Source organism: Bombyx mandarina, chromosome 17, assembly GCF_030267445.1.
Source record: "Bombyx mandarina strain Sakado chromosome 17, ASM3026744v2".
NCBI classification, from domain to species: domain Eukaryota; kingdom Metazoa; phylum Arthropoda; class Insecta; order Lepidoptera; family Bombycidae; genus Bombyx; species Bombyx mandarina.
This window is the reverse complement of record NC_143223.1, coordinates 1,118,333-1,137,232: the sequence shown is the minus strand read 5'-3', so window position 1 is coordinate 1,137,232 and position 18,900 is coordinate 1,118,333. Positions and strand designations below refer to the sequence as shown.

At 38.6% G+C, this 18,900-nt stretch overlaps 1 protein-coding gene across 1 annotated transcript in view; it reads left to right on the top strand.

Moving 5' to 3' along the window:
* The first annotated feature begins 1,963 nt into the window (after window positions 1–1,963).
* The window catches only part of LOC114244669 (uncharacterized), a 35,737-nt gene continuing 18,800 nt past the window's right edge, over window positions 1,964–18,900 (top strand). The window contains exon 1 of the mRNA XM_028176556.2: window positions 1,964–2,103. The gene's annotated coding sequence lies outside the window, so the exon portion shown is untranslated. The remainder of the gene's footprint in view (window positions 2,104–18,900) is intronic.

Genomic DNA, 18,900 nt, shown 5'->3' with positions numbered 1-18,900 from the left:
AGTATTTTTGAATTATGGGTCAGCTCATGGGTTTATTATAGAATTAAGAAATCTTATACCTCAAAATTTTTTTTGTTTTTTTTTCCCCTTGTAAGTAGATGAGCATATAATCCACCTGATGGTGAGTGGTTACCGTCGCTCATTGACTTCAGCAATGCCAGGGGCAGAGCCAAGCCGCTGCCCACCGTTAAGTAGTCCCCACAAGCCTCGTTTGAAGAAGGATATGTATGACATATACATAAAGGAACATAGGGGAAAACCGTGGAGGGGAGCTCATTCCAAAGCCCAAAGCACTCCCCATGGAACGTACGGTACAAAATCTAGAGGGAACCGAAGTTCCTCCGCAGACCCAGAGGTGGGTGGCGGCAATCATTGTGTGACATCAATAGCTTTCAGTAACCACTTAACACAGGCGGGCCGTGAACTCGTTCACCAGTCTAAGCAATTGACAATGTGAAATTAATTTAATCAGAGTGCTTCTCTTTCTTCCTTATTATTTGCAATGAATGAAAGAAGAGAACAATATTAACGCTATTTCCGTAAGCACGTGATGCAGACATATGATGATGATAAGTTTAAATCGAGTTTCCGCAGTATAGTTTTAAATGATCTCTATCCAGTTCGGGAGCTTACACAAAACTGATCGGACCTATATCAACTAGAGATCTTGATTAAAATACAATCGAAGGGCTCTGTTTGTTCCAACTTAATGAGGACCATTATCGTTCGTGTTCAGTCAAGTTTACAAATCAAGACTTCGACAGGAATAGCCAGCTCCAATTTATATTGACTTAAGGACTTCGAATCTTAGTCTAAATACTGGTAGATGTCCAGTTTTGAAACAGAAAGCTTTTGGTAACATAAAGCTAGAATTAATAAGATCAAGTATTGATTCTAGTTTGTAAGTCTTGAAGTTATTTAAAATGTTGATTATTTTATTTTTGTAGTAGTCGTCATCGAGTAATTGGATTTGTACTAATCACATAGACACTAGACGCACATACGCATTGAACCAAATCTGGGGGAATATTAATTGATAAGCGGAGGAGAAAATGATACTGAAATCTTTTCTATTTGCCTTTTCACACATACTACTTTGTTAAGAAAGTACCGGGAAAAACTAAACATTTTTTAAACGCTTTTTCCTAGAATTTAGTTCAGTTCTCGCCCTTATGTCTTCTACCAAATGAAAACAAGTGTCGCGAAGTGGTAATTCGAGATTAGAAAAACGAAAGAAGCCCGCTGGAGTCATATGTGGTGAACAAGGTCGCTCGATGGTATGGGTTGATTTTTAGTTCGCAATTACAGCTGGTGCGAAGACACTTTTTTTATTTTTTTTTTATTGCCCTTGTAGGCAGACGAGCATACGGCCCATCTGATGGTGAGTGGTTACCGTCGCCCATGGACTTCAGCAATGCCAGGGGCAGAGCCCAGCCGCTGCCTACCGCATTATCGTGGGATAAAATTCAAAGAATTTTCTTTCCACAAACCTGGCTTTCTATGTCAAATTTTTCTCTCTTAAATGCCGCATAATTTTCTTTATTTATCATTTGACCTTCCGACAAGAATTCCAAGGGCACAACACCGCGACAGTCAAAGAAAACAATCAACATGACTTTGACTTTTGATTGACTTTGGCGTGGCTTTTTCCGGTTTGTTTCAGTTGCAAGGCACTACTCCAAAGCTTACTAGTTTGCAAGTCAAACCCGCAAACCCAGGTCTCGTCACCTTATTCCCAGATAGACTCAGTTCATCTATCCAGCATATATAATTTATCTAATCAACCCAAAGCATTTTGTTAGGAGCCGAACTCTGTATAAAACAGCGCTTATAAAATATATACTTTTAATTAGATTTCGCTCTTGCTCCTCGTCAATGTTTCCAATAGTATTAAAAAGAAATTATGTAGTATAACATTTAAAACATTATTAAATGAGGCTGTATCGGTGGAGTGTGCGGGAATGTGTGCTCGAGTCCGGGGGCGATACGGACGCCAGTCTGCCCCGGTCTGTCTGACGGACTGGACGCGTTTGTGTATCATCATTTACGAGAGTGTAGTCGTGATGTGATTGTGTGTTGCTTAGCATATAGAATACGGGTTCTGTAAGTATCTTTGGAAATTTAATTTAATTTTTTCTAAAATGTTCTTTATAAAATTATTCGTTAATAGTACATATGTTTTTACGTTACTTATAAATGAAACAGTTTTCTAGCAAATCTAATTTAATGTGAAAATGAAATCAATGAATAAATGTTAAAAAAAAATTATTTTATTACGCCGTTTATTCGTCTGTATCTGAAAAATTTGTAAAGTCTCCAAATTTTGTGGATAATACTAGCAGAATAACCGAGATTAAATATGATTAAAAGTATTTTTATCATCGAAAATAAATAAGATATAATAAATTAAGCATTAACTGACAACAATAAAACAATAAAAAGCTCAACCGAATTTTCCATTACCTAGATACTATACGAAGAACTTTCCTATTTCATCTATCTTTTATCATACCGGCTCTAGTACAATTATTTGAGCTATAAACTTGTTATAACAATTTAATGAATAAAATCGGTACGTCAACCCGTTGGACGGTTGCAATATCAAATAAAACAGAATTGAAATTGACATACTTAAGATTTAAATGGTAATCTAAATCTGGTCTTCAGAGACACAAGTGCAGGAACAAATTTTAATTATTGGTGATGGGAAAAAGGAAATGTGGATTTTACTCATCGACTTTACAAAAAGTGGAGGTTCTGTGTTCAACTGTACGTATATTTATTATGTTTGTTCACCAATACCAACTGAAATTGTAGCACCATTTTGAAAATTATTTTTTGATTAAAGACGCGCTCTCAAGGTGATCCCATTGTATAGTTTAGTTGATGCATTTCACATTTGAAGTCCTTTAATTTGTTTTTAATTGATTTCGTTAAAATTTCAATAAATGTAGCTTCTTAATCAATGTATTAGTATCCTTTGTATTTAAACCATGGCGTACTCACACGCTCTGTCAGACATAGAACCACGGACATGTTTTCAACCGAGCAAATAAAATCTGATATCATTATAAAATTACAATCATTTTCATTATATTGCCTTCCGTATTAAAATAGATCTTATTCAATTGGTCGTTTTGCTGATTGGTGTATGTTTAGTTCACATTGTATATTTTCTAGTCTTTCTCGTATGTGGTTTTGGAAATAATTTTTACCTCGCATCCGTTGAATGAGGACCGTTTAAAACCGTTTACTTAAAATCACTTAAGCTTACGCTTACTTTAAGGATTGATTTTGTATTAGCTGGTTTCAATGGTTCTTTTTCCCTATCGTTATAAAATAAATTATGATGTTCACTTCGGAAAAGTGTTATTTTTGCGTTATATTTACGTTAAATCGAACGCACTTTTTAGGAGTCCAGGCAAAAAAATGGTGTGTTGCTATACTTTAGTATTGTAAGGAGTATTTTAAAAGCGTTCTATCTATCTAATGTTACCGCTGCTTATTACATATGCGACTCAAAGGACGAGGCAACGTAAAATCATCATCGCGCGAAGCTAGTCTTGTCCGATCCCTTCACTCACGGTCACTGTCTTCATCAGAAACGTCAATTGCGATGAAGATTTCGATGATCGAATTAACTCATAAACACAACCCACTCACTGCGTTTCTGCCCGGATATTCTCAATGAGATTCTGATTGGGTGGTAGACCCTGCAGCGGCACTGTTCTTGCTAGGGCTAGTGTTAGAAAATTATCTCAGGTTGAACCTTTAACCTCATCTACAAAAGAAAAAATGTTCATAAATTACAGAAGCTTTTGCAATACTGTAGTCGACTATAGTAAAATTTAATCTTTCTATGTAACGTAGAGAATAATAAGCTTTATTGTACATCAAATGAACATATGAGAAGAAAACATCAAAAGAAAACATGCTATGTGTGTGATGGGTCTTGATGTTTAAAGTAATCTTTCGCAGAAAACCTTTATGCAGACAAGATTCAGTGAATGTGAATGTGAGCTGTGACACGTGCGATTTGCAAAATTACAACGTAAATCGAGAACAGTAACATTATTTTAAACTCATACTCGTATTTATTTCACTTTCATTGAAGTCGCCGTGGCCTAAAGGATAAGACGTCCGGTGCATTCGTATGTAGCGATGCACCGGTGTTCGAATCCCGCAGGCGGGTACCAATTTTGCTAATGAAATACGTACTCAACAAATGTTCACGATTGACTTCCACGGTGAAGGAATCACATCGTGTAATAAAAACCAAACCCGCAAAATTATAATTTGCGTAATCACTGGTGGTAGGACCTCTTGTGAGTCCACGCGGGTAGGTACCACTACCCCGCCTATTTCCGCCGTGAAGCAGTAATGCGTTTCGGTTCGAAGGGTGGGGCAGCCGTTGTAACTATACTGAGACCTGAGAACTTATATCTCGAGGTCGGTGGCGCATTTACGTTGTAGATGTCTATGGGCTCCAGTAACCACTTAACACCAGGTGGGCTGTGAGCTCGTCCACCCATCTAAGCAATAAAAATAAAGTTAAAATTGTTATTTCGATAAATAATCGCAGACAAAAATAGTTTTACACTTTACAATCCTATTTAGAAATAGTGAATAAAGATTACTTTTTATAGCTAAAATAAGCATTGTAAATCGATTAACGAATATGGTAGAATCTTACGTTGCGCCATATCTTGTCACTTGTCATACTTGAGGCTAGCTAAACAAAGTGTGTAAAATAAAATAAAATGTAAGCACACTAAGCTTATTTAAATACTCTAAGGTTATATTAAAAATTCTCTAATTTCTTTTACGGTAATTTCAAAAAAAATATCACATAACTAACTAATTGTTTTTCTTGTAATTCAATTGAAGTTTTCCTCATTCTTTTGATCTCAAGAAATTATATAATTTCTTAACTGACAAAATCCAAAAAGGAAATTGTAGAAAAAAAAACATTTTTAGTTACGAAAAAATTAATATGTTGTTTTGGAACAAAAAGACGTACATACTTACATCATCACATAATACTATTTTGGGGAGATATATACGACAAAGGGAAGATCTTCCACCGAGCGGTGACATTGCTCGGTAGACCGACGGTCCGAATGTTGTTGTTCGGAACTTGTATATATGCGCTTTATCTTGAAAATGTCGTAAGCGAGATTCAGGCATCTGTCAATTATCTTGCGTTGTATGATGGCTACCCGCCACATCACTCCCCTCCGAGACTGGAGGTCGTGTCATTTTTTTAATTAGCGTTGTCCGTGCTGAGATTAGCTTGCAAGGGCCAGTGCTGCTCGAAGCCTGCGGTGAGTCGAGGCTGAGCTTGAATGCTGCGTGCGTGTCGCCAGTGCTGCTCGAAGTTTGCAGTGAGTCGAAACTGAGCTGAATGCTGCGTGATTGTCGCCAGTGCTGCTCGAAGTCTGCGGTGAGTCGAGACTGAGCTTGAATGTTGCGTGCGTGTCGTGCGTAGTCCATGTGATGCAGAGCTGCCACGCCGGAGATGTGTGACCCCAAGCGTTGATGATCCGGTCGTGGGCTGCGATGAACTGTAGCGGCGTGATGAGGCAGTGAAGTTGCGTGCCGTAGGACCAGGAAGCGCGGTGAGTCGGCTGCGATGGTCCTGTTGAGGCTGCGATGCTGGCTTGCTGTGGGACGACTGTCAATGACGTGTTTTTATCTGCGAGAATGCGGGGATTGTGGTAGCCGAAGTTCTTGATGCGCTGATGATGAATCAGAAGGTTGCGTGTTCACATCACGTCGGGGTCACCAGTTTGGGGAGATATATACGACAAAGGGAAGATCTTCCACCGAGCGGTGACATTGCTCGGTAGACCGACGGTCCGAATGTTGTTGTTCGGAACTTGTATATATGCGCTTTATCTTGAAAATGTCGTAAGCGAGATTCAGGCATCTGTCAATTATCTTGCGTTGTATGATGGCTACCCGCCACACTATAGAAGTTTGAAAATTTTATGGCTTAATTTTTTTTGTGCGTAGTTGGGTGGACGAGCTCACGGTCGTCCACCCACCTGATGTTAAGTGGTTACCGGAGCCATAGACATCTACAACGTAAATGCCGCCACCTACCTTGATACATGAAATCTGAGGTCTCAGTATAGTACTTAGTTAATTAGTGAAATGCATGTTAGTCTTATCGAACGTGGTGGCAATTTTGGGGTTTGGATTCTGTGGTTGGTAGAGTTTACTGTGAGGCCATATGCTGCTCTTTTTTGGGAAAAAATTCACGTGTTCTGGCTTCATAGGTGATGCAGATATTACGTAGTAGAATTATGACTTCCATTTTACATTTTTAATGTAAGTGTCGACAGATTGTGATTTATATGGGCTATGGTAATCACATGAAACCAGGCAAGCCCGTTTTTCCCGTCTTTAACGAAAACACAAATTTTTATTTAGCTTAAAATGTTTTTTTTAACTATTTTTTTAATGTGAGGTGTATTCACGAGTGCTCACCGTTGACAGCTAGTCAGCAATGTATTTAGATTGTTAATGATATTATGGCATGTGAGTCGGTTGCTGATCTATACGAATTAATTAATGAAATTTTTTATTTTTATATTATCGCGTTGATTAATGACAACTAAATTAATGACATTTCATGTGCAATCCTCATTAAACGGGCATTAAACTGACATATTTTAGTGTTATAATTAAGGATTTATTTTACGATTAGACGCACGAAAGTATGATTAAAAAAATCGGTTGTCTGTAAAGTCGGTTTACTGACGATAGTTGAACTTGACAATGTCATAAGAAAATACTGATGGAATGGTTTCATTTTTTTATTATCGCAATTATCGTTGTTATCAACAATTGACACCACATTCACTTTTCACTGAACTTCATACTTGACGAAAACATGTAAATGTATTATTGTATACCAGCTGTCCACGCGGATGCATCGCTTACTCAAGAGAGAGACAGATGTTGAACGCTGCCGAACGCGGAGGCCGATTGGGCCTCTTTATCGCTCGTTGCGCGCTCTCGCTTGCACTTCAAGCCTTAAATGGAACGCCTCAATGAGTCATGTTTTTTCGTGCGTGCAGCCGGCCCCATCAAATTATAAGACGTTGTCACGTCAAAATACAAATAAAATTCTGAAGCTGCATAATGTTGGAGAACGCGATGACTTTTTACCACCAATACCGGGCGATATACAGTGTAATTTTTTTTATTTTTTTTTTATTGCTTAGATGGGTGGACGAGCTCACAGCCCACCTGGTGTTAAGTGGTTACTGGAGCCCATAGACCGCTACAACATAAATGTGCCACCCACCTCGAGATATAAGTTCTAAGGTCTCAGTATAGTTAAAGCGCCTGCCCTACCTTTCAAACCGAAACGCATTACTGCATCACGGCAGAAATAGACAGGACGGTGGTACCTACCCGCGCGGACTCACAAGAGGTCCTACCACCAGTGATTACGCAAATTATAATTTTGCGGGTTTGATTTTTATTACACGATGTTATTCCTTCACCGTGGAAGTCAATCGTGAACATTTGTTGAGTACGTATTTCATTAGAAAAATTGGTACCCGCCTGCGGGATTCGAACACCGGTGCATCACTTCAACACGAATGCACCGGACGTCTTATCCTTTAGGCCACGACGACCTTAAACCTTACCTGTACCTTAATTGAATACATGAAGAGCACATGATCCTTACTCGTTTTCTTAATACGTCAGTACATTTAATTGAACAGAGTTCGCAATTCAATTAATTGTTCAAATTCTACGAAGGCTGGTGTTGAATGTTTTCACAGAATCAGTGGGAAGAAAACATATATTTTAGGCATACTCGATCGACTTTTGTATTTCTGGGTAAAATGTACGCTAGAGATAAGAATTTTATTATCATAGTAGCTATTTTAATGATCGTTGTTTTTTTGTTTGTCAAACATAGCAGACTGTCGAGCGATGAATAAATGAATAGTTATTGGGAACAAATCACGCACGGTCACTCGGCCCCAATTTAGGATTTCTTGTGTTATGGGTAGCACAGACTGACAAACATACTTATAAACGTTTGAAAATATACATATATAGATAATAAACATCCTGGTTACTGGTGGTAGGACCTCTTGGAGTCCGCACGGGTAGGTACCACCGTCCTGGCTATTTCTGCCGTGAAGCAGTTATGCGTTTCGGTTTGAAGGGTAGGGCAGCCGTTGTAACTATACTGAGACCTTAGAACTTATATCTCAAGGTGGGTGGCACATTTACGTTGTAGATTTCTATGGGCTCCAGTAACCACTTAACATCAGGTGGGCTGTGAGCTCGCCCACCCATCTAAGTAATAAAAAAAACATCCAGACAAAGAACAAACAAACCTGTTCATTACAAAAAAATTTTGCCCGATGTGGGAATCGAACCGCCGTCCTTCGGTACAACAGTTAGGGTGCTTACTGCTGCACTACCGAGACAATCTCATAAGGCATAAAATAACAATTTTAGGTATCACAATTCACTATAATGCTACGCCGGTAAGAGCAACGTCATCTATCGTCGAATAGCAGAAACGAATATCAAAAGAACTAGAAAATTCGAGGAGGATCGAGAAGTACATCTTTTGTCAAATGGCGGAAACGCATATCGAAAATACTCGACTTGTCAGGAATGTTCTCGGCAATTCTAGGGATGTCGTATTGTCTATAAAAGCGTTGCAGGGGTGTCACGAAGCTAGGTAGTAATCGGATCTACTCGAAGCGAAACAGCGAACGGATCACCTGAAGCGAAGTGAAAGAAGTGAATTGAGAATTTTAAAGTCTTTTTAAAGTTTTAAATTGTACTTCGGTAGGATTTTTATTTATCCCGAACCCCAGTGCGTAACAGTAATTTTGGTGATCGTGATCTAAGTTTTATTAGCACATGAGATTTTAATCGCTCACGGCTCGCCCGGAGCCATGCGAAAGCCGTTGAAATATTTAGAATCAAATTCCTTCTCTGCTTTCCAAGGATAAATTAGAACAAAACAAAATAAGGATTAAGGTTCCTGCTTGTCTATTCGCTGCACGTCCTGTATTTTGAATACACTACCAGAGGACAACGGTATTCACTTACCAATATCCATCAGGTTGGGTAATGAGTGAGCAATTTTTTTTCTGTCAGCCCACAGACGTCCACTGCCGGACATAAGCCTCCCCCAATCCTCGCCACAAAGATCGATCCTGTGCTGCCTGCAACCAGTGGATCCCTGCGAACCTCAATCGGTCCATCTTGTGGGAGGCCTACCCACGCGACATCTTCTAATTTTAGGACAGTGTAATTAGAGAATAGCACTCTGCGTATCGCAAAGATAATACCATATGTAACCAATCGATTTACATAGTTCGTCCTTTAATAATAACGGCTCGTTACACAAACAAACATTATGAGATTAACGAGGCCGTTTTTGTGAGGGGTCTGATTGAATTTTATAGTTTTTCAGCCATTAATATTCATGGATAGTTTGATTTGTCTCCCGTTTTATTGATTTATGAAGGTTTCATGGTGTTTGATTGGTGTTGATTGGTTTCATTGGCGAATATGAGCAGTACTGAGTAATAATCGAAAAAATACAATCGAAGCTCAATGTCGATTGTATTTGGAAATACCAGGAATATTACGATAAGGACTCTGGTGAATCAGTCCTTGAAAAACGGCATATTGGATAGTGATATCGAGTGAAAGACTTCCTTAGAGGGGTGCGTCGTAAAAATGTTCTCTGTAAGCGCACTTTAGGAAAGCACTGCGATTTCAGGCAGGCAGAGGAACTACGAAGTCATAAATGCACTAGAATACCGTCTTCTATCAGAGCTGCGATATCGTCTAGTAATAGATGTTAACAGTATCCGTCCGAGTGACCCCTTTAACGTATTCTTACTACTGTTACGCCGGTAAAAGTAACTCCATCTATTGCCGAATAGTCGAACGAATATCGACGGATCTAGAAGCACCTAGAAGTTCCAGAACATAACACCATCTATTGTCAGATAGCGGAAACACAATACTCGAATTGTGTGGAATATACTCGATAATTCTAGGGATGTGGTATCGGCTATAAAAGCGCTGCAGAGACGGCACGCAGTCAGTAATCGGAATTACTCGGAGCGAAACAGCGAACGGATCACCTGAAGCGAAGCGGAAGAAGCGAATTGAGAGTTTTAAAGTGCTTGTTGAGCGTTTTAAGTATTCTAAGTACTAATACAGTGTTAACTTGTAATTCGGTAGAATTTTTAATTTATCCCGAACCCCAGCGCGTAACACTACTAAAGATAAATTATGGATTAATAATTAATTAGCTTATAAGTAAAAGATTATTTGGTGGGAAACTTTCACATTATCAGACACTAGTAATACGGATTGTTGATTTTTGAATTAATGAAAATTGTAAATAAATAATTAAAAAAAGTTATCCGAACGAACCTTCTAACGTAACGCTACGCCTTGGCTACGACGTAGAGGGTCTACACAAACAAACGAGATTAAAATAATTTACCCTAATTTAATCCTTCTAATAGCTTATAGGGAAATTATGTTGGAAAATTTTACGCGGCTTAATGATGGATCATTACAGCTGTCATACTTTCCCGGTTTCCACGAGGGTTTCCGCGCAAATGGCAGATACAACCTGTTTTTTGGCAATTAAAAATAATTACATCTTTCTGACCGTAGGTTTTTTTAAGGCTGGATTAAACTGCAAATAAAGTGAAAGTTCTAGATTCTGTGAAGAGTAGTGTGGTATCTTTAATAGCATGTTCGATTAGCTCACACTCCCAGCTATAGTAATCGTCGTGGCCTAAAGGATAAGACGTCCGATGCATTCGTACCCAGCGATGCATCAGTTCGAATACCGCTGGCAAGTACCAATTTTTTTTAGTGAAGTAACGTACTTAACAAATGTTCACGATTGACTTCCACGGTGAAGGAATAACATCGTGTAGTAAAAATCGAACCCGCAAAATTATAATTTGCGTAATTACTGGTCCTACCACCACCTCTTGTGAGTCCGCAAGGGTAGGCCGATTTTCTGCGGTGAAGCAGTAATGCGTTTCGGTTTGCAGAGTGGGTTAGTATTATAACTATACTGAGACTTTAAAACTATCTCAAGGTGGGTGGTGGCATGTACGTTGTAGATGTCTATGGGCTCTGGTAGCCGTTTAACAACAGATTGGCCACCCACCTAAGCAATGAATAAAAAAATATCAGAAAAATAAAACAACCTCTCAAAAACGAATAAACACAGCTTTATAATAAACAGCGCTGGATAATATTACTTAATTTTTTGGAAACGATTATTTGGGTATTAAAATATTAAGTTACTTATGGAGAATTTAGCTCTCAACAAGATGTTGATAATATCAGGCCTTTTTCCTCAGTAGAGCTAAAGTCTAGAATAGAGGATAGGATCAGACTACACGAGGTCACAGAATATGGAAAAGATGTTGGTACACAGATAATCTTTTATAATGTGAATATCTTAAATCTTCAAAATCACGAAATTATGGACAGTCAATTACATTTTCTATAAAATGGGATATATGGGATTTATTTAAGTGTTCTGACCGGTATTAATTTTAACCGTTTTCGAATGAATCATTCTTCATGTGTTAGGATTATTATTGTTTTAATGCTAGGATTATTTATAATCATCTTGTGTTCTTTAACTGCTTCGTATTGCTATTGTTGACTGACGAGCAGCCCACTTGATGGTAAGTGGTTATGAGTGCCCATGGATACCAGATACTTGTAGGTAAATTCTACAACTTTGGCTCTACTATGAATGTGGACGATGCTAAAAAGTAAGTAAATGCTCGGAACACTCCTGATGGAATATGCGATAGAGTCGACATAGAGACTCGGTCTCTTCAGGACCATAGCGCCTCTAATATGTTGGCGAGACTGAGTTTCCCGATTATTCGAACAGTTGACCTTTGAAGAGAGTCTAATGGAAGAAGTTAGTATTCGGGAGACCAGAAGCGAGTGCAGTAGTAAAAGTTTCTGGTGCGCCTTTGAGTACTCATCCATTTTATTTAAGCCTTCAGTATTTGAACCCGATTTTGCTTTTATTCTAAGTGATATCTCAACAGAACCTCGTTCACTCGTTTTTTACATTTGGTCGTCGAATGATCTCACAGTTCTTCTGTTAGTAAGTAGTTTCCGAACATCATAAAAACCATAACTTAAATCGCACTACACTGCTTTAAACATGAGGTCGACTATTCTTTCAAATATGAACACATGACTGCTTCATGAGGAAAAGAGGTGGAAAAAGCCTGGATAACTATAATCTGGTCTAAAATTTAAACTTACATTTCATGCTTTAACCTATGGAACATTGGTAGCCGCTTGTTTTATTTGTCCAAACACGACATAAATTATATAAAGATAAATAAATAACGAAGTATAATAAGATCATTTCCGATATAGCCTGCTATCTGTGACAATAATTATATTACTTACTCTTTGTCACGACAGAACAGAGGTCCACAATAAAGTGAGATTTGCGAGGCAAAGGGCCTTTTGCCACCTAATTAACTGTCGCCAACCGTTATAAGGGTCTGGCTTAATTGGCTATCGATTTATACCTAACTCTGCTTATTATTTGATCATTTTACCAAGTATTGAAAAGATAATTGAAGTCTGAAAATTACATGTTCAGTGGAGTTTGGAGTCTGGTTATTTCTGTTTGATAGCATAGTGCTACGCGTTGAGGTTAGGGATAAATAAATGTTCCACCAAAGTACAACTAAAAAATGTATTCAACGCTTAGAACACCTAAAACACTTCACAAACACTTTAAAATATTCTCAATTCGCTTCTTCCGGTTTGCTTCAGGTGATCCGTTTGCTGTTTCGCTTCGATTAGATCAAATTACTGACTGATTGCGTGCCATCTCTGCAACGCTTTTATAGTCGAGACGAAATCCCTAGAATCATCGAGAATATTCCACACAATTCCAGTACTGTGTGTTTCTCCTATCTGACAATAGATGGCGTTGTACTTTTCAGGCGTTCTAGATACTACTAGATCTTTTGATATTCGTTCGAATATTCGGCGATAGATAGCGTTACTCTTACCGATCATACCGCCAATTGTACTTTTTTTTGTATTTAATTTTTCGCATTGTTTATTCATTCTGTGTACTTTTTGGTAGTCTACATAAAATTTTACCATAAATCGCGAACCGGGTGTTGTTAGCATCCGAACTTATGCGTCTGACTCTTGTAGTTGAATATGTGTGGGCTATGTATTGCATTCCATCCCGGCCAAACTTTAATTTAGCGGGATTTCTTGGAACATCAGCCACAACAGTTTTCGACCGCGGTGACCAGGGAATAGTTTTCGTTGACGGTTCCGTCGGTCAGGCATTCTTGAGTGGCTTAATAGGTCAGCTTCGACAGCCCCATGCAACCAACCTGCCCTCTCACAATAAAAAGTTTAGTAGTAAAATTATTATTTTTATTGCTTAGATGGTTGGACGAACTCACAGCTCACCTGGTGTTAAGTGGTTACAGGAGCCCATAGATATATACGACGTGAATGCGCCACCCACCTTGAGATCCAAGCTCTCAAGTATAAGGTCTCAAGTATAGTTACAACGGCTGCCCCACCCTTCAAACCGAAACGCAATATTATAAAAAATAAATGTCTTATTTAAGTTATATACATATTTAGGTTCTGAAGATAAGCTGTTTCATGGGTACAAAAAAAAAGAAAATTGGCATATTGTGAGAAATAGTTGATACTACAGTATTCTTTATTTCTATAAGTCAAAGTTTAAACGCTTTCTCCACATTTACCTAATGAATCGAGATTTAAATAGAGGTGAACACAAATTACTGCCGAAACGAATTCAAACCGAACCCGAAAATAAAGATAAATTAGCGATTACTACCAGTAATGTAGTTCTTTTGACGTTCAACAAGTATGTACTTTCATTTATGTTGAATAAAAATTTTTTGATTTGATTTGATTTGATTTGAATAGAGCGTGCTGTGAGCTTACCTGGGTAGGTAACACAATTCTGATTATTTATGCCGTGAAGTCATGAGTTTCATTTAAAGGCTGGGACGACTGTGGATATCTACTCTTATTGAGATTTTTTATTTTATTGCTTAGATGGGTGGACGAGCCCACAACCCACCTGGTGTTACTACCTGGTGTTAAGTGGTTACTGGAGCCCATAGACATCCACAACGTAAATGCGCCACCCATCTTGAGATATAAGATCAAGGTCTCACGTATAGTTACAACGGCTGCCCCACCCTTCAAACCGAAACGCATTACTGCTTCACGGCAGAAATAGGCAGGGTGGTGGTAGCCACCCGCGCGGACTCACACGAGGTCCTACCACCAGTATAAAATACCACCAGTAGGAGATAACGGATCTCAAAAAGATATAGTGAACTACACAATGAAGTGATCATCGAACGGTTGCGGTAACTTTCAAGTTCTTAATAAAGCTTTACTGTTATAAAATAATACATATATATGCATATATATTCTCGCCATGTTTATTCAATGAAGCTTTTTACTTTATTTGCGAGCTGAGGTATGTTGTTGTTATTTTGAGGCTAAAAGCTTTTAATGTTCGTTTAACGCACTCGCCTCGTGGTAAAGCTTTGGTGCTTTTGAATGTGAAAATAAACGTATGGACCTGTTTTTCTCATTTTATTTTGATTTTTTATTAGTGAAGATTGGTACACGGTCGTAGGTTGAATAGAATTAACTATCGTAGATTGAATCTAACAAGAACGTATGCTACCTCGCGGCAGATATAAGGAAGCTTAGGGTGTAAGATAGATTTCATAGAGGGCAGAACACCAGTCAGATGGTCAGATGTGGTTAAGAAAGCGGTTGGGCGTAGTCTATACATACGGTCCATGCCATCCATGACCGAGCACTATGGAGGAAAGTCACGTGTGGTCTCGATCCTCAGCAGTGAGGGAACGATGAAGAAAAATGATGTGTCATCACATCAATAAGCAACCACCACCAAACTGAAAACGTAATCAGTGGTACTTTTGTTTTTCCGTTTGAAGGGCGCGGCTGCCAGTCTACAACACAACTGACCCTTCGACCTCATTTTTCAAAGTTGGTAGTGTAACTTCGATGCCCATTTTTTCAAAGTTGGTAGTGTAATTTCGATGCCCACTTTTTCAAAGTTGGTAGTGTAATTTCGATGCTCATTTTTTCAAAGTTGGTAGTGTAACTTTGATGCCCACTTTTTCAAAGTTGGTAGTGTAATTTCGATGCCCATTTTTTCAAATTTGGTAGTGTAATTTTGATGCCCATTTTGTCAAAGTTGGTAGTGTAACTTTGTTGTCAATTTTTTCATTCACGTTCTGATGCCCAATAACAAGTCAATACCAAGTGAGCCGTAAACTACGTCTACATATCAATAGTCACAACGAAACTCCTTTCAGTCATATTTTTGATTAGTTTAATTCGACTTCTGCATATGGAACATCAGATTGTCAAGAACAATGTTGGATGTAGACCGCCTTACGCCGGTCAGTCTGTATGAAAATAGAGGAGTTCAGTCTACCTTGCACCTTGTTGCATCTCGATGTAAAAAGCTAAATAACTATTATAATATATGTATGTATATGTATTTGTGTATATATGTACATAATTGTGTATATATTTGTAATTTAATATAAATTTCAATGCACCTACCATTATTTACTCTGCCCTACCTTTGGCTGACTAGTAGAGAATGCCTTAGGCATTAAGTCCGTCGATGTAAATTTTACAACAAGTGTAATCTATACTAATATATAAATCTACAGTGGTTTTACGGATGTTCCGTTATAACTACTGAACCATGAATCCGATTGACTTGACACTTGGTATCCGTGTAGAAAATACATGTACTTAATGGATAGGCTAATATTTATATGAGTGTTGGACTCCCTGCACCAGTTGCGGAGGCGTTAATGATAAGAATCTTTGTGGGGGTGAGAAATAATAATATTAATTTTAAATGACCAGTGAAGCGGACGGGTACAGCTAGTAAAAAATTATAATAATGAGTTTTTTTTTTTTTTTTATTGCTTAGATGGGTGGACGAGCTCACAGCCCACCTGGTGTTAAGTGGTTACTGGAGCCCATAGACATCTACAACGTAAATGCGCCACCCACCCTTGAGATATAAGTTGTAAGGTCTCAGTATAGTTACAACGGCTACCCCACCCTTCGAACCGAAACGCATTACTGCATCACGGCGGAAATAGGCGGGGTGGTGGTACCTACCCGTGCGGACTCACAAGAGGTCCTACCTACCAGTGAAAAGTTCACTGAAAGAAAAAAAGAACACACGGTGCTTTTTCTCGGAAGGAGGCAGAGGTTTCCCTAATCAAGATAAATGGATTATGTTCAACACAATATGAAAACATACGATTTCATTAATAGCGTTTCGCGGTGTGCTCCGATTTAATTTCGTCCTGAAACCGGCCGAATGCGCGGCTCAAGCAAATCTGCTTCATCAAATAACGGAGACCTTGTTTTGGGATTGCTTTTTTTTTGTAGATTTTTTTTTTATTTTTTTTTTATTGCTTAGATGGTTGGACGATCTCACAGCCCACCTGGTGTTATGTGGTTACTGGAGCCCATAGACATCTACGACGTAAATGCGCCATCCACCTTGAGATATCAGTTCTAAGGTCTCAGTGTAGTTACAGCGGCGGCCCCACTCTTCAAACCGAAACGCATTACTGCTTCACGGCTGAAATAGGCGGGGTGGTGGTACCTACCCGCGCGGACTCACAAGAGGTCCTACCACCAGTAATACAGAATGTATTTGTGGAAAGTCGAAGTTAGTCAAAATATTTTTTTCGGCTGAGCGTCGATCGCAAGAGCATCGTGATCGTGCCCTAAAGATGATATATTTAATGTGTTTATTGCTAGTTGCGACTAAGGTAAGATTCAAATTAGGCTGATCCGAGAGAAAAAAAATTTAAAGGTTTTCTTTATATTACACCTTCAGGTACGACTTCCACAACGAAGGAACGACTTTGTTTAATAAAAATCAAACATGCATAATTTTTAACGTATCATGATCTCGAAGTAGAAGTCGTCATGGCCTAAAGGATAAGACGTTCGGTGCGTCGGGCGGGTACCAATTTTTCTAATGAAATACGTACTTAACAAATGTTCACGATTGACTTCCACGGTGAAGGAATAATATCGTGTTGTATAAATCAAATCCGCAAAATTATAATTTGCTTAATTACTAGTGGTAGGACCTCTTTTGAGTCCGCACGAGCAGATACCATAATTCTGCCTATTTCTGCCCTGAAACAGTAAAGCGTTTTGGTTTGAAGGGCGGAGCAGCCGTTGTAACTATACTGAGACCTTAGAACTTATATCTCAAGGTGGTGGCGCATTTAGGTTATAGATGTCTATGGGATCCAGTAACCACTTAACACCAGGTGGGCTGTGAGCTCGTCCACCCATATAAGCAATAAAAAAAAAAGTACTTATATACTACATATCGTAAGTTTTTTTTTTTTTTTGGACGAATTCACGCCCCACCTGTTGTTAAGTGGTTACTGGAGCCCATAGACATCTACAACGTAAATGCGCCACCCACCTTGAGATATAAGTTCTAAGGTCTCAGTATAGTTACAGTACAGACTTCGAGTTTCTTGCCGATCTCTTCTCAATGTTAAAACTGTATTTCGGACTCGTTGTTAAACAGAGCCCACACGGGTGTTCTCTAATCGTATTTGTTCTTATGATCTCTATATATATAAAAATGAATTGCTGTTCGTTAGTCTCGCTAAAACTCGAGAACGGCTCGACCGATTTGGCTAATTTTGGTCATGAATTATTTGTGAAGTACCAGAGAAAGTTTAAAAGGTATATAAATATGAAAATTCTCGGAATTAATTAAAAATAACAATTTTGTTTTTCCTTTGACGTGTCCCCCGTCGGATGGATTCCTTTTGTTTGTTTTAAGTTTATTTTATACAAAAGTTTAGGTCTTTTATTTATCGATTAAGGCACTAAGAAGTCTGCCGGGTCAGCTAGTATTTGATAAATATGGTAGATTTTTGTGTACTTATCTACTACATATTATAAGTACCTACAGTGATAAAGTACAAACTTGCCGATCTCTTCTCAATGTTGAAACTGTATTCTATTAGGATTTGGTGTATCGATTAAATCTTGTTTCAACAAAAACACTTTGATGTTGATTTCAAGAAAATGTTTTAATTTATCTATAATGCGATTACAAAATCTATGTTAAGACGAGCGTCTTTCAAGAAGGCGCCTCGAAAATACATTTATCTAACATTGGGAACATCAATCCTAGCTTTGCTTCTTTATCGCGCTCTACAGTATAAGACGCTTAGACTGCTTGTAGCGAAATATAACTATCCTTATGACTAATAAGTTTTCAATACCATCTTTTTTTTAAAAAATCAGTCAAATAATTTAATATTCTAAAGCTATCACGTTAAAAACTATATTACAGTGACACTGTAATATTGTATAATACAAGATTAAAATTCGTATATTACAATACTATCAAGGTTGTCTAGCACGTCATTTCGGATCCTTCCGATCCATTAACGGTGCTTTTAGGTACTTCAAGCACCGGTCATCGTTCTCGTCGAACCTGTCGCTTGCGACGAAAGGCTCGGCGAGTAAATCAACTCTCAGACACAGCCCACTGAGTTCCTCGCCGGATCTTCTCAGTGGGTCGCGTTTCCGATCCGGTGGTAGATTCTGCGAAGCACTGCTCTTGCTAGGGCCAGTGTCAGCAACACTCCGGTTTGAGCCCCGTGAGGTCACCTACTAATTCGGTGAATCCAGAATAACCCCCCGAGGCTACTAGAATAGGTAGGAAAAACCCGAAACCAAAGGTTGTCT